Genomic DNA, 14467 nt, shown 5'->3' with positions numbered 1-14467 from the left:
GCCCCCTCCCCCCCCCCCCCGCCCCAAACCCCTCCCCCTGACCTCACCCTCCTATTAATTCGAAAGGGCCACTATTGCTGAGTGGATGATTTTTTTTTTCTAGGTTGGTACCTGCTTAGTGGCATATGGACCGGAAAGGGTTAATTTAAAGGGAAAAAAAAAAAACCTCAAAAAATTTTTTTAAAAAAGAAAACTCGTCTGCCACAGTATGTTACCAGTGTTAACCCTTCTGCAGTTAGCAAACTTTTGCTTCAGCCTTTTTCCTGCTAGATAATTCCCGTTTTTCTGTAATCTTGGCATACGTTTTTTAGATGACCTCTTTCCTTGTTTTATTTTCATGCTGCTGTATGTCCAAGCATTGTTATTTCGTAATAAGACAAGAGTTACTTTCTTTTTTATTCTCTTTTATTCTTGTTCCTCTCCCCCCCACTTCCAGCCTTTCCCCCCCCCCTTTTTGCTTTGTTCACTGCTTATTAAAATGGAAATCCTGGAGAATAGTAGTTCTGGAATATTGCCGGGCGAAAGTCAAACTGTCATCACGATATTATATATTGACACCCAACTGTCATCAGTCAGGCAGGAGCCAAACAATTAATGCCCCCCTTAGGTATTCTGCCTGGGATTTTGTTTTGTCTGTTCCCTAAGAAAATAGAGAGATATATATTTTCGTTCCTACAAACACACGCTCAGCCTTCAGCTCCGTTCTGTCTTCTGCTGGAAGCTGTCCTCTCTGCAACGGAGGTGATGACGTGTCCAGCCCGCTCAGTGGGAAGAAGTCGGAATGTTCGACAGTGGTGTTTTCTCTCCTTTTCTGGGCCTCTGTGCAAACGCCCAGGCTCTGAATTTTCACACTATGCTAAGCAGCCCTGGTGTGCGTGGGGGATGGTGCCCTTCCAGCCTGCAGAGTCTCTGGGGGCTACTGGGTTGTGCCCTGCTGCTGCCAGGCTGGCTGGGTCCTGGGTGCCCAAGCCGGGGGGAGGGGTGGGGGGGAGATCAATGCTCAGCCCTTGACCTTTGCCCACTGCCTTCCCAGCCACACCTTGCCTCGGGAGGAAGGAGGTGGGACTGCGTGTATCTTCCCCACCACTCCCATTCTGTCCCCGCTCCCCATCTATTTCTCCCCCTCCAACCTGGGCAACCCCCCATCCCTGGGAGGGACGAGGCTTTTGCTAGCACTTTTCCAGGGGCTCAGGGAAGGACACCCCCCACCCCCAGGCTCAGCCTTCTCTGAACCTGGGTGTGCATTTCTTTGGCAGGCTCCTGGGGGCTCTCGGAAGGAAACAATGAACATGACCAATGACTTTGATGCCTGGGCCTTTTTCTTTAACCCCAGAATCCCCCCCCCTCGTTTGATTTAATCTCAGCCTGTTGCAAAACTCGAACCATATCCCAAGCGCCTCACCAAGGAATAATCTCTGAGCAGAGATGGGGGGCGGCTAGGTGAGCAGGCAGCAGCGAGCAGCGCTCCCGGACCCCTGTCGAGGACCCAGAGTGGCAATTGGAGGCCCAGGGTTGGCCAGGCAGGCACCTTTGGGTGCTGTGCATGCCTACAAAAGGCTCGTGTGGCTGGGGGGGGGGCGGGTCGTGAGGGGCACACGATTCCAGGGTGGGTCAGACAGGAAGTGACTGATAGCCCTTCACCCAAATCAGTAACTCCCCCATTTTCCTTCTATTTTTGTTAAAGAACAAGTCTTACTAAAGCTCTACTTTGAGCCTGGCGTCCCCTCCCCTCTGTCCCCAGAGTTTCTAGACCTGGATTTTTTTTTTTTTAAGCAAGTGACCTGAAGGCTTTGGGTTCACCATCCAACACCCACATTGTTTATTTCAAAGAACTTTTCAGCAAAGGGGGAAGAGTGTCCAGAAAAATCTCACTCTTTCCCCTCCCTCTTCTTTCCTGCGGGGGCCCTTTTGGCTTGGGTCTGCATCCCGATGGTCCTTGCTGGGACCGTTGGACCAGGGGCCCGGCCCCGGGGGCCCACAGAAGGCAGGCAGAAGAGCAGGTGGTGTGAACTGATCAGCAGTGAGAAGGTGTGAACTGACTCAGTCCCCGAGTTCTGCCACCAGAGGAAAGAGAAAGAGAATGTCCCTCCTGCCAGGGGCCTCAGGAGAAATCAGCCGTAGTCTGAGCAAAACGCCACGCCCCCTCCGATTCCACAATGTACAGCTGTTTGAGAGCTTTATCACTTTATTTTTAAAACAGGAATGATTTCTCCTTCATTGCTTAAGGCCGGGGAGCCAAGCGTCTTGACTTCTGTCTCGGACTTTCCCTGCGTTGAGTTCATTAGCACCTGGCCATCAGCTCGTGGTCCTAGCAACGTCGGAAACCCCTGAAGTTTTAAACTTTCTTGCTCCCCACGACCCCAGAATGGAACAGCTTTAAAAATAGCCTTAAGCAAAAGGATGTTATTTCATTAAATTTGGTTTAATGGAAAGAATAAAAGCAAATTAAAAACACACCCAACCCACGAGACTCCAAACACTGGTAATCGGTACTGCATAGCAAACTTTTTTTGGGAAAGAAAACGAAAACGTTATTGCACATGTAAAATATAAAATCTTAACTCTGCTGTGTGTTAGGCAATCCTGTAATCTTTTTTGACTCTTAAAAGAAATTCATTTCTGAAATGCTTGGTTGGAAGACTGTGACAATAGCTCATGAAATTGAGTGTTATTTTTTTCTTTCTTTTTTAAAAAAATATGTAAAGTGCAGTCTTCTGTATTCATGCATATTGTATATACCTGTATATGTTTTCCTGAGCAGCTAAATAACAATAAATATGACGTTAATGGTGACTGTGGTACATTTGTGGGTGGGGCTTGTTTTATTTGTTTCCCCACCCCCTCTGTTCAGAATCCCACGGGGGATGGGAGTGCGGCTCTGGACGCTGTAATGCGCATGCGTGCGTGTGCATGTGCGCGCGCCTGCGTGCGTCGATGCTGTTCTCAGTTGGGTCATCTCAGTTTCTCAACCTGGGCACTCTTGACATTTGGGCTGGATAATCCTTTGTGGCGGGTCTGTCCCTTGTCCTCTAGGACGTTGAGCAGCATCCCTGGCCTCTACCCACTAGATTACAGGGGCACCTCTCCCTCCCCCCCCCCCATCCCCGGGACAACCCAAACCTACCTAAACATTGCCCCATGTCCCCTGGGAGGCATGATCCTCCTGGGACTGAGAACCGCTGGTATCTGATTGGTGTGGGAGGGTGGGGGCAAGGAGAGACCACCCAGGTGGTCAACCTGTTGGGCTGCTTTTGGGTCCCAGCTCCGAATTCAGATCCCAGTAAGCTTTCTAACCTCCTGCAAGTTATGCGCGTAGCCTCTCACTTCCTCCTTTCCCTCCTCTGTGAAATGGGTCGAACTCATGGAGTTACATGTGGGTGGACCCAGCAGGTAGGAGGGCTCCATGTGCATACATGGCTGGCATGGCTTCATTCTCCCGGCATGGCATAGCTGACAGCGGTCTGGGGTTGGCTTTCCCCGACTGGATGTTGCTTCCTCCGCTTATAACCATGGGCTCTGGGCAAGTGGTTCAAACCTGGTCTCCATTTTCTTGTCTCAGAAATGGAGCAAATAGGGGCACCTGGGTGGCTCAGTTGGTTAAGCCGGGGACTCCTGATTTTGGAGCAGGCCATGATCTCAGGGTTGTGGGATCTGGCCCCGCATGGGGCTCCAAGCTCAGCGGGGAGTCTGCTTGAGATTCTGTCTCTCCCTCTCCCTCTGCCCCTCCACCTGCTCTCTCATAAATAAATAAATAAATAAATAAATAAATAAATAAATAAATCTTTTTAAAAAATGGAGCAAATAACATCTAGCTCTCAGGTTACTGTGAGCACCAACCCTGTTCCAGGCCCCATAAAAGTTCTGCCATCCTTTGGGCAAGAGCTTCGTTCTGGTACCTGCAGCCTCAGACTCAAGGTCATTACAAGACATTAGTATACAAAAGGGGGTTTGGGGATGAAGACATACACAAGGAAATTGACATTTAAAAGTGAGGGGACTATGTCTCATAACCCATGGCAGTACAAAGGACAAATGTCACTGTGAGATTCATGAATCCCACGGAGGGGGCTTAGGGCAGGTTTTCTTCAGCAGGTTATGTCCATGTGGGGTTTTGAAGGATGAATAGGAGTTCATCGTCTATAAATTTACCCTGATTTGGCAGAAATTTTGTTGTATTTCTTCCCTTCAGCTTTTAAGGGTATTTTTTTAATATAGGCAAAGGCATATTTGTCAGAATATGAAGTTTTAAGGACAAGGCCTGTATATTCACTTGAATTTGGAGAAGCTTAAAAATCTCTCTAACCTTTAAAGCTCTCCTGCTCAAAGTGACAGTGGTGTATGATCCCGTTCAGTACCCGGGGAAGGGAAAAGAAACGCCAGAATGATGAGCATTGGGTGTGGGCATTAAGGAGACTTTAGGTCGGTGTGAAATGAATGAAGGAGTGTCACAGAGGGCCCAAGAACTAGAGAGCCATGGACTGGCACGTCATTGGGGGTAGGTGGGGACCTGAGACTTGGGGGCTGCAACATGGGGGTGCGTGTTGGCCCCAGGGAGGGCCCCAGGTAGGGCTCCAGGGTAGGGTATAGGTTGCAGGTTGACCTTTCCAAATTGACAGAGAAGCACCATCTTACCAGAATGTTCCAGCACATACCTCCTCCACCCAGCTCTGACGACAGAATGGAGGAGGAGTCGGGTGGACCTTCTGCTCTTCCAGAGCTAGGGGGAAGTGCAAAGAAGGACGTCCCATCCCCCTTTCCCTTTAAAAAAATTTTAGAAAAAGATTCTAAGAGCAGAGGGAACCATGGATTTCCCTCACTGACAAGGGGATGGGCAGGAAGGACCCCCCCCAGGGCATGGCAATGGCATTGCAGCAGACGTAGAGGGTGTGGGAGGTGCCAAGCTTGGGCCCCCAGACCAGGCTGGCCTGAGGTGGTTGTGTTGGTGGGTGAGTACCAAATTCTGCAATTATCACGTGGCCTAACGAGGTGCCCTAGGAACCTTGGAAAAACATTTTTTTATTGAGATAAAATTTACGTCACATAAAACTCACCATTTAAATGATTTTAAAGTGTAGAAGCCAGTGGCTTTTGGTGTATTTACAATATTGTGTGACCATCCTTGCTATCCATTTCTAGAACATTCTTATCACCCAAAAAAGAAACCCTGTACTCGTGATCATTAAATTCCAGTTACCCCCTCCTTCCAGCCCCTGGCAACCACTAATTTACTTGCTGTCTCTATGGCTTTGTCTATTCTAGACATTTCACATAAATGGAATCGTACAATATGTGGTCCTTTGCTGGCTGATTTCTTTTCCTTAGCCTGAAGTTTTCAGGTTCACACCTTTTTAATGACTAAATACTATTCTGCTCTAGGAATATACCCATTTTTATCTAGTCGCCGGTTGATGGACATTAGAGCTGTTCACATTTTGGGACTATTATACATAATATTGTTGTGAAATTTCAGGTGCCAGTTTCTCTGTGAACATATGTTGTCAAATCTCTTGGGTGTGTACCTAGGACCGGAATCACCCAGTTGTAATGGTAACCCCGTGTTTAACTTTTTGAGGGACCGCCAGACTGCTTCCTGAGCCGCTGCACCATTTTACATCTTGGAAAGGAATTTTTATGTGTTTATTTAACCCATTGTTCCCCACTCCCCTTTATCACATTTAAAAAATCGAGGCATGATCTAGACACGATGCAACCCATGGATCGTAAGTGTTCAATGTGGTGCATTTTCACATATGTCTACACCTGTGTAACCCAAACCAAGATCATACAACAGGACAAACTTCCCAGAAGGTTCCCTCCTGCCCTTTCCAGTCAACAGCCCACCCCTCAAGCAACAACCCATCGGACTTCTACAACCAGTGATTAGCTTTGCCCGTTCTTGCGTCTTGATGTCCTATAAAGGAAGCATGAGTCAAGAGTCCCTCCCTCTGTATTGCTGACTGGCATTTCCTCCTGTGGACATAGCACAGTCTGTTTACTCATTTACCTGTGATATGCATTTATTTCTAGTTTGGGTTACTAGGAATAGAAGTACCATGATCATCTATGTACAAACCTTTGTGTGGACCTAGGCTTTCATTTTTTTTGGAATGGCTGGGTCGTATAGCAAGGGCATGTTTCCCTTCTTAAGAAACTGCCAACCTGGGGCAGCTGGGCGGCTCCGTCAGTTAAGTGTCTGACTCTTGCTTTCAGCTCAGGTCATGATCTCAGGGCTCTATCTCACAGCCCTGAGATCATGACCTGAGCTGAAAGCAACCTGCTTGAGATTCTCTCTCCTTCTCCCTCTGCCCCTTCCCTTCCTCTCTCTCCCTCCCTCTCTAAAAAAAAAAAAAAAAAAAAAAAGAAGAAGAAAAAAGAAACCGCCAAACCATTTTTCAGAATTGTACTGTTTCGCATTCCCAATGGCAATGTGTGGGGATTCCAGTTCCTCCTAATATCCCTGGCAACACTCAATATTATCTGTCTTCTTAACTCAAGCCATTCTAGAATGGGTGTAGTGACATCTCACGGTGGTTGTCATGTTTATTTCCCTAATGATGTTGAGTATATCTTCATGTATTTATTTGTTATCTCTATGTCTTCTCTCATGAAGTATCTGTTTAAATCTTTTGCCCAATTTTTTTTTAATTGGGTTGTTTGTCTTTTTATCATTGCCTAATACAAGCCCCTGCTCTCTGTGTTGCAAATATTATGTCCCAGACTGTGGCTTTTTGTCACGATCTTTTGAAATGCAAACACTGTAAAATTTCACAAACTTCATTTTAGCAAGTTTCTTTGATGGCAAGAGCTGCCCGCGTCCTCCCTAAGGTCATGCTTGCTCCCAGTCGCTGATGGTTTTGTTTAGCTTTCCGTGGTACCCTTTGATTTAGGTTTGAGGTGAAGGTAAGAGTTCCTTGTTTCCAGAAGGTCCAGGTGTCCCGTACCATCGGTTCAAGACATTTTCCATTCCTTTGTCAGATGGGAGATTGCTTAGCCATCCTTGGTGGAAATCATTTGCCTGTGCATGTGGGGGTCTAGTTTTGCACTCTCTTTTGCCCCTTGGATGCATTTTAAGCTGGGGTCACATGGACATTTTGGTGTGTTCCCCCCAAGAATGGAAGAGAATAGAGGGAGTCTAGTGGAAAGGTACCAATATGTCCTACCTTGATCCTAAAATAAACCCCTTGAAAACATGGCCGTGTTGCCATCGCCTGATGAAAGCTCCCAGCCCGAGACCTTCCGTCTGTTGGAAAACAAGGTTGACACGCTTGAGAGAAGCGTTGAAGACCTAGTAGCAATGAGCAGACTCAGTAGAAAGCTCTGCGGGGTTGAAAAAGGAGTGCCTTTATTGCTGGGAGATTGGGAATTGCTCAAGGCTGCCTTGGCGCACCTCGTGTGTCACCGTGCCTCAGACTTTCCAGAAACGTTGCTCAATCTCTCCATTTTACATGGGAAGAAACGGACGCTCTGAACGGCCGCTGTCAGGCCCAAGGTCATGCAGCAGTCAGCAATGGAGCTGGGACCCGATGTCCTGCCTCCCTGCCGTCTCCTGCTGTCCCTTGTCCTGAGATCTGGCTCCAGGGGTAACTGGGAGGGAGGGCAGCTCCTCTCGGGGGGAGGGGGAATGTGTGTGTATTCACAGCAGTCGGCACAGGGCCTGGCACGCAGTAGGACCTCACGAGATAGAGGGTGAATAAAAGGGGCTGTGCTCGTTCCCCTTTCCTGCTTGATGGCCTCTTCACCTCTGGCTGCTGTTGACGTTAACAGGTGGAGGATGAAGCGTGTGTCCCGGGGTGAGAGCTGATTGCTCGGACTCTGACTCTGGCTGATGTACACTCCTGGGGCTGTGCTTACAAGACAGACAACAGGTCACAAGTGAACCCCGGTATGAAGACTCATAGAAATAGAGGGGGGCGAGAGACAGCCCACGGATGCTTCCTCAAAGAGGGCCTGGAATAGAGACTGAGAAAGTAGGGGAGCGAGCCAAGCAGGTATATGGAGAACAAACAGCATGTACAAAAGCCCTGTGGTAGGGGCATCTTCGGCATGTCGGAGGAGTAGTGAGGTGGCTGTGTTAACCCTGCCCAGGGTTTGTAGAGAAGCACAACAGCAAGGGGCTTCCGGAACCCAGTCCCCATCCTCTGAACCTCTTACTCTGGCGCATTTAAAGACAAAAACCAAAGTAAGCTCCCAGCATCCCCTCTGTCTGGGATCCCACAGTGTTTTCTCGAGTTTCTCTGTTTCGATTCCGATGCACCTGCTACCCTGCTCTCTGGGCCTGGCATGTCTTGCGGGTTTCTGCATCTCCAACTCTCACCAAAGCTCACGGCGTGTCAGTTACTCCTCTTACTTTATTTTGCTGAGGGAGGTGACACAAGGATCTCTGTGTGTACAGAGGCTGCCGGGCCAGAGGTGACAGCGTCCGGCTCTGGGGATGCAGGGAGACCTGGAGACATCGGGGAGCAGCCGTGACGCTCCCCTACAGGACCTAGAGGCTCTATTTTTGTCACTTACTGGTTTGGGGTTCCCGGTCCCATTTCTGGCTTTCTGGGGGCAGGAAGAGGATTGGGAATAAAGCTGTTGCTGCTGGTACTCCCTCCCTCTCATGGCGCATGTGCCCAGGGACTTCCCATGCACCAACTGTAAGCTCGGGCTTCTTGTCCCCATTTTCTGGGATTAGAACCCTGACCCGCCTGAGTCCCCATCCAAAAGTCTGCCTGTGCTCTTGCGGCCACCAGGAAGTCCCAGGCCAGCGGGGTTGGGCACATGGTGGCGTTTGAACACGTCGTGTGAGGAGGCCAGTGCCGAGTTCCCCACTAACCAGCCAAGAGTCCTGGCTCTGGACTTTAGTTTCCCCATCCGAAAAATGGGTTTAAACCAGTACCAGCCTCGGATACCTCCCAAGGCAAGATTTCTCTGAAAGATTGAAGGGGAAAGTCGAAAACGGTGAACTCCTGTGGGCTCTGAGGGGACACCCTTGCCTGTGATCAGAACCTGTCCAGCCAAAGGTTACCGATCACCACCTGTGCCCCAAGTGCTGGCCAGGTGCTTACCCTGCGTGCTCAGTGCTCAGATAGCGATGGGAGGTGAGGAAAGCGAGGCTCAGGGATGTGTCATCTGTGGGCCAAGGCCACCCAGGAAGTGAGCGGCAGGCCGGATGCCCATTTGGGAAGATCCGAGCTCCTGGCTTGTGGGCGTGCAAGGGCTCATCTTCTGCTTGTACTCTTGATAGAGATTTGAGCCAACATGGGGAAACTCACCCCTCCCATGGTCACCTTGTTTTTCTAGGGATGGTGGGGGCCCAGGAGGAACAGAACAAAGGCACAGAGAGGTAAACCACTTGACTGAGGCCTCAAAGCCTGCCAGTTTCAAGGGGGCAGGCAGGTTCGTTTTGTTTTTCCTGCCCCACTCTGTGTCCTGCATACAGTAATCACTGGGTAAATGCTCTGTTGCCTGCCCAGGGTGGGACCCGGTCAAATCTTCTCTCTTCCTTTTGGCTCTTATTCATCAAGGAGGTGGGGAGGAGAGGCTAGGAGACAGAGGCCCCTGACTTCGGTGCCCCCTCCTCCTAGCAGGGCAGGGTCTGGGCTCCAGGCTGCTGGGAGCCTCCCCTCCAGGCCTCCAGTGGGAGGTAGGAACTCCTGCTTCTCTGGCCCCTCCTTGTGCTTGGAGCTTGGGCCCTGCAGGTCTGGCCAGTTACACGAGGCCTGGAGTGGGGGTTGGGGGAGGCTGGGGGACCTCCCGGACAGTGTGCGTCGTGGCTGGAACCTTTGTCCCCACCATCTTCGCCCTTCCCCAAGGGTGGGAGGAGCCTGACCCCATGGGAATCTCACTGCAGGAGCACATCCTTCCCAGCCCTGCCTCCGGAGCCCCCCACCAGCCACCCCAAGCAGCCTCTACTCCTCTAGCCTTTGTCCCAAGGAGGAACCCTCAGGAGTTCTGAGCCCCTTGGAGGACAAAGGGCTCATTGAGGCGCCAAGGCCAAGCAGAGGGGGAGGGGAAGGGTATAGGGAGGAGCAACTGACAAGTGTTGGCTAGGCTGCTTCTGCCCTCCACGCCCTGTATGACCATGACGACTTGCCTCTGAGATCCTCCATTTACCCATCTGTGAGATGGGGTGATGGGGGGACGTGAGGGTTCTCAGTGGCTGGAGATTGCCTGTAACTACTATGTGTATAACGTACAGAGTTGAATGTTGTTAGATACCAAGGCCGCCATCTTGCAGGGAACCCCTGGGGCCAGCTGTGTTGGCAAATCCAGAATTTGGGAGAACTTAAAAGGGTGAGCAACGTAGGACGTATCCTGTGCGCTCAGTGACACCTCCGGGGGAATGCAATCAAATATAAGAAAGCACAGGAATGCTCTCATCAGGATATGGGATAAATAAAGACCTCCAGGCATGTGAATCTAAGAACCTGCTGTTATTAGAACCTTTCTGGATGTCGGGATTGCACATGACGGAGTGTGATCCTTTACTGCTAGAATTCTGGATGTCATTCATTTGTTCACTCAGCAAATATTTACTGAGTCCCTGCTCTGTGCGACAGTGCTTCGGGCTCGGGGGACCCAGTGGGAAATGGGGTAAAGCCCCCGTCTTATGGAGCACACATTGGTCTGGGCAGCATTACGTCTACACCCGTGTCTCCAGGTACCCGGGTTTGTGGAGTCAGCAAACCTCACGGGAGGATATGGAAGCCAGTGTCTTCTACCCTGAACACTCAGGTTTTCTGAGAACCTCTCCCCTGTATTGTGTTCAAGGTGTGTGTGGGGATGGCACAGCGATGGGCTTCTGAAATGGACATGATGGTCATGACCTGCCTGAAGATAAGACAACAAGCCTGGGCCATGAGTGCCTTGCAACCGGTGCCCCCAGCGGGGAGGAAGCGCCAGAGTCGTCCGTGGTCCCCAGAGCCCGGCGCCACTGGGAGCGGGACGCAGGCGGTGTGGGACGCTGAAGGCCGTCGGCTAGGCCTGAGTTCGAAACCTGTGGGCCCTCCTGCTGTCCCTGTGACCCGAGGCCAGCCACGTTGCCCCAGGCCTCAATTTCCTCACCTGCCGAATGGGCTCAAGGAGCCCCTTGGAGGATTTGCGGGAGGACTGAATGACTGACTTATTGGATGTGAAGACACTTAGAGCAGCTCCAGCTCCGAAACAAAGCGGCTTTGCTCTCTGGGGTTCACAGCAGGTTCCCCCTCTTGGTGAGCAGCTGTTACTACTTGGGGCAGGGGGGCAGGGGGATGGTTAGAAGGCCACGGAGGAGCAGGGCCCCATCTAGACTCTCTGGGCTGATCCTCTGGATGTGGGGTCTGGAATTCTGACTTCTGGGCCAGGTGGCGAAGGTCAGGTTGATATCCCCAACCCCCCAGCTGCCCCATCCTGGTGACTGCTGACGCCTTATAGTGGGGAGGCCAGGCCAGCTCGGTCTGGGGTTGGGGGGCCAAGGGTTGTGGGCTGCGTGCTCAGACTTGGGTGGGCCAGCCTTCCTGCCAGTTGAGGGCAGGGCGGCTAATAATTTATAGGGCCCGGTGCAAGATGAAAACGTGGGCCCCTGGTTCAAAAAGCAGAAAAAAGGGACATCTGGGTGGCTTGGTTGAGTGTTTGACTCTTGCCTTCCACACAGGTCATGATCTTGGGGTTGCCCAGATCGAGCCCTGGGTTGGCTCCCCGCTTAGCATGGGGTCTGCTTGGGATTCGCTCCCTCCCCTCCCCCCACTCATGCACATGCTCTCTCAAATAAATAAATCTTTTTAAAAAAAGCAGAAAAAAGGTACTAAAATATGAGGTTTTCCGTTTCTTTTGTAGCCTCTCCCTCCACTTGCCATGATGGTTTTTACTGGCTATTTGTGGTTCTAAGCAAAGAAAAATCACGCTTTGAAATTATCAGCACGAATTTTACCACTCATCTTTCTACGGTGCAATGCCACTTTTAAGCACAAACATAAGAGCGTTCAGTTCATGCGCCGAATCACCAACATTACACGATTCGTATTCGCAGTGCGTGCACGCGTATGCAGTCCGTTTTACCCGGAGCAGTGGAGACGTTACTCACAACGAGCTCGGCTGTTTTTCCTTCACTTCTTGAGACCGGCGCGTTCTGCCGTCACTCTACCTTGGGCTTACTGATGAGGGAAGCCAGGGAGGACTGGAAGGAGGAGGAATGATGGGTCATTCCATGCACTAGTTTCCTTTCATTCTGTGTCATTTTCAGCATCCGTAAACATGGATCAGACAGGATACCATAACGTTCTCGGGCTGGCCGTCCGTGTTTTTTCAAGTGCCTTCCTTCTGCCTTCGGAGGAAGTTCGGGCGGAAAGTGGGGCCGCTCGGGGCTGGCAGCACCCTCACTTACTCAATCTTAGACGCAGACTGCTTACCTTCTTGATGCGCCCTTCACCGAACACGCATGCGCAGCGGACCGCGAGAAAGTTACAAGGGAGCCGGGCAGAGACAGAGCCCCGGACATGCGTATGACACGTGTCTCGCCTGCTCATTTTGTCTCTGCGGGACTTCACTTACAAAACACGAGTTCAGAGATAAAACTATTATGGATTTTCAGACAGAGACAGCAAAACCTGAAACCAAGCATGGACGCCTATGAGTGTGGGGGTCCCGTGGACTATGGTAGTCCTACACTCAGGAGGCTGGCCCTTTTCGGGAGCACTCCTTCCCTTCCAGTTGGGGAAACCGAGGCCCCAAGAGGCACAGGGACCCAGAGGAGGTTGGAGACGGCCAAACCAGGGCCACCCCTGCACCGCGGTTTCTCACGTTTGGGATGAAGATCAGGTTTGCCTCACGGGGCCGGGGTGCTGGTAAGCAACAGAAGTGAAAATAAGTCTACAGAAGCCAGTCATTTCCCCTCCTCCTGCAGGTCAAACATTCGCTGATTTACTCATTCACCAAATGATAGCTGACTGTCTACTCTGTGCCTGGCAAGACTGACCCTATCCCAGTCCTAGAGGGACTCCCCATCTGGTGGACAGGGCCCTCTCTTCCAAGCCTAGATACACTGTCTAGAAACTTCCAGACCCTGAGGCCAGAGGCCACGACTCTGATCGCCCCTTGATAAGCGGCCAGAGGTTGGGACATGAGCGACAACATCTGACTGAGGTATCATTGCTGAGAGTTCCAATAGCTAGAGAAAGGGCATTTCGGGAGGAGGGCACAGGCTAGGTAGAGGTCCAGCAGTTAGCAAGGGTTTCAGGGCAAAACTGCCAAAGCCCAGGACCTTGAGGAGGAGAGGTGAAGGCGAGGATAGAGGTTTGAGCCAGAGGCCTCAAAGGAGATACTCAGGGGTCATGTGACTCCAACCCCCATCCCCAACCTGGTCAATTCTTGGGCCATGTCCCTAGCCAAGATTTCTCCTCGGAACCTGGCTGTCCTGCAGTGCCAGAAGGCTCTCTGATAGCACTGCCTGGTGGCCTAGATGTGTCAGGTTTTCTCTCCCTCCCTTCCCCCTCCCCCTCCCCCTCTTGCCCTTCCTGTCTGTCTCCCTCCCTCCCTTCCTCAGCTGAGTCGCTGCTTGAAAATCTCAGCTGCTTTGTTTTTCCAGCTGACTGCAAGTCCAACACCGTGCCAAGCCTGCGAATCTCGCTGAAGCCTCGCCCAACCCTATCAACTTGGAGATGAGAAAACTGAGCTCAGAGAGTAGAATTGACTCCCCCAAAGGCATGGTGAAAGGGGGAACTGGCTTTAAGCCAGGCCACGCGAAGCTCACTGGTGGGCCCCGAACCTCCAGGCCACACTGCCACAGGCCTGCATGCTCATGTCTCTCTGCTCTTTCTGCCTCCTTTACCTCTGTCCCCACTCCCCACCTGGTGAACTCTTATTCATCCTTCAGAACCCTTTTCTTTGTTTCTTCAAGTCCCCAGACAAGGAACATACCATTTCTCTACCTAACAAATATTTGAGTAGCTCTGTGTTCCTGGCATGGTGCTAGGACCTGGTGAAACACTGCTGAACGAATGAACCGGTCCACCGGTTAATAAGCAAGCACAACCCAATGCGTTGTTACTAGTTGTGAAAATAGTTTTAAGGGACGTGAATGGAGACTCTAATAAAGATGAATCAGTTGGGATTATTATATATTGGGGAATCAGAACAGTCCTTTTGAAGAGGTGAGATTTAAAATGGCCTCTGGGCAGGGAACTGGCAAGTGCAAGGGTCCTGGGGCAGGGACACTTTGATATGTACAGAGAACCGCAAGGAGGCCAGAGTGGCCAGAGTTCAAGGAGAGCAGAAAGGGTGGTAGGAATGAGCCAGTGAGGTAAACACGCCTCACTTAGAGTTGTCTTTTAAGGCACTGAGGTTTCGGAGCCTCTGCCTCCCTCCTGGAGCAGAGGGATCAGATCAGATCCTCACGGCATCCCCAGGGCAGGGCCTGACACGTAGGAGTGAGCCACTGGGGTGGTGTGAGACGGCCATGTGTCAGCAGGCCGATGATGGGCCGCTCTGTCCTCTCCCTCCTTTCCTC

The sequence above is a fragment of the Ursus maritimus genome, unplaced genomic scaffold (assembly GCF_017311325.1).
Source record: "Ursus maritimus isolate PB19 unplaced genomic scaffold, ASM1731132v1 scaffold_33, whole genome shotgun sequence".
NCBI lineage: Eukaryota > Metazoa > Chordata > Mammalia > Carnivora > Ursidae > Ursus > Ursus maritimus.
This window is presented reverse-complemented; position numbering follows the sequence as displayed.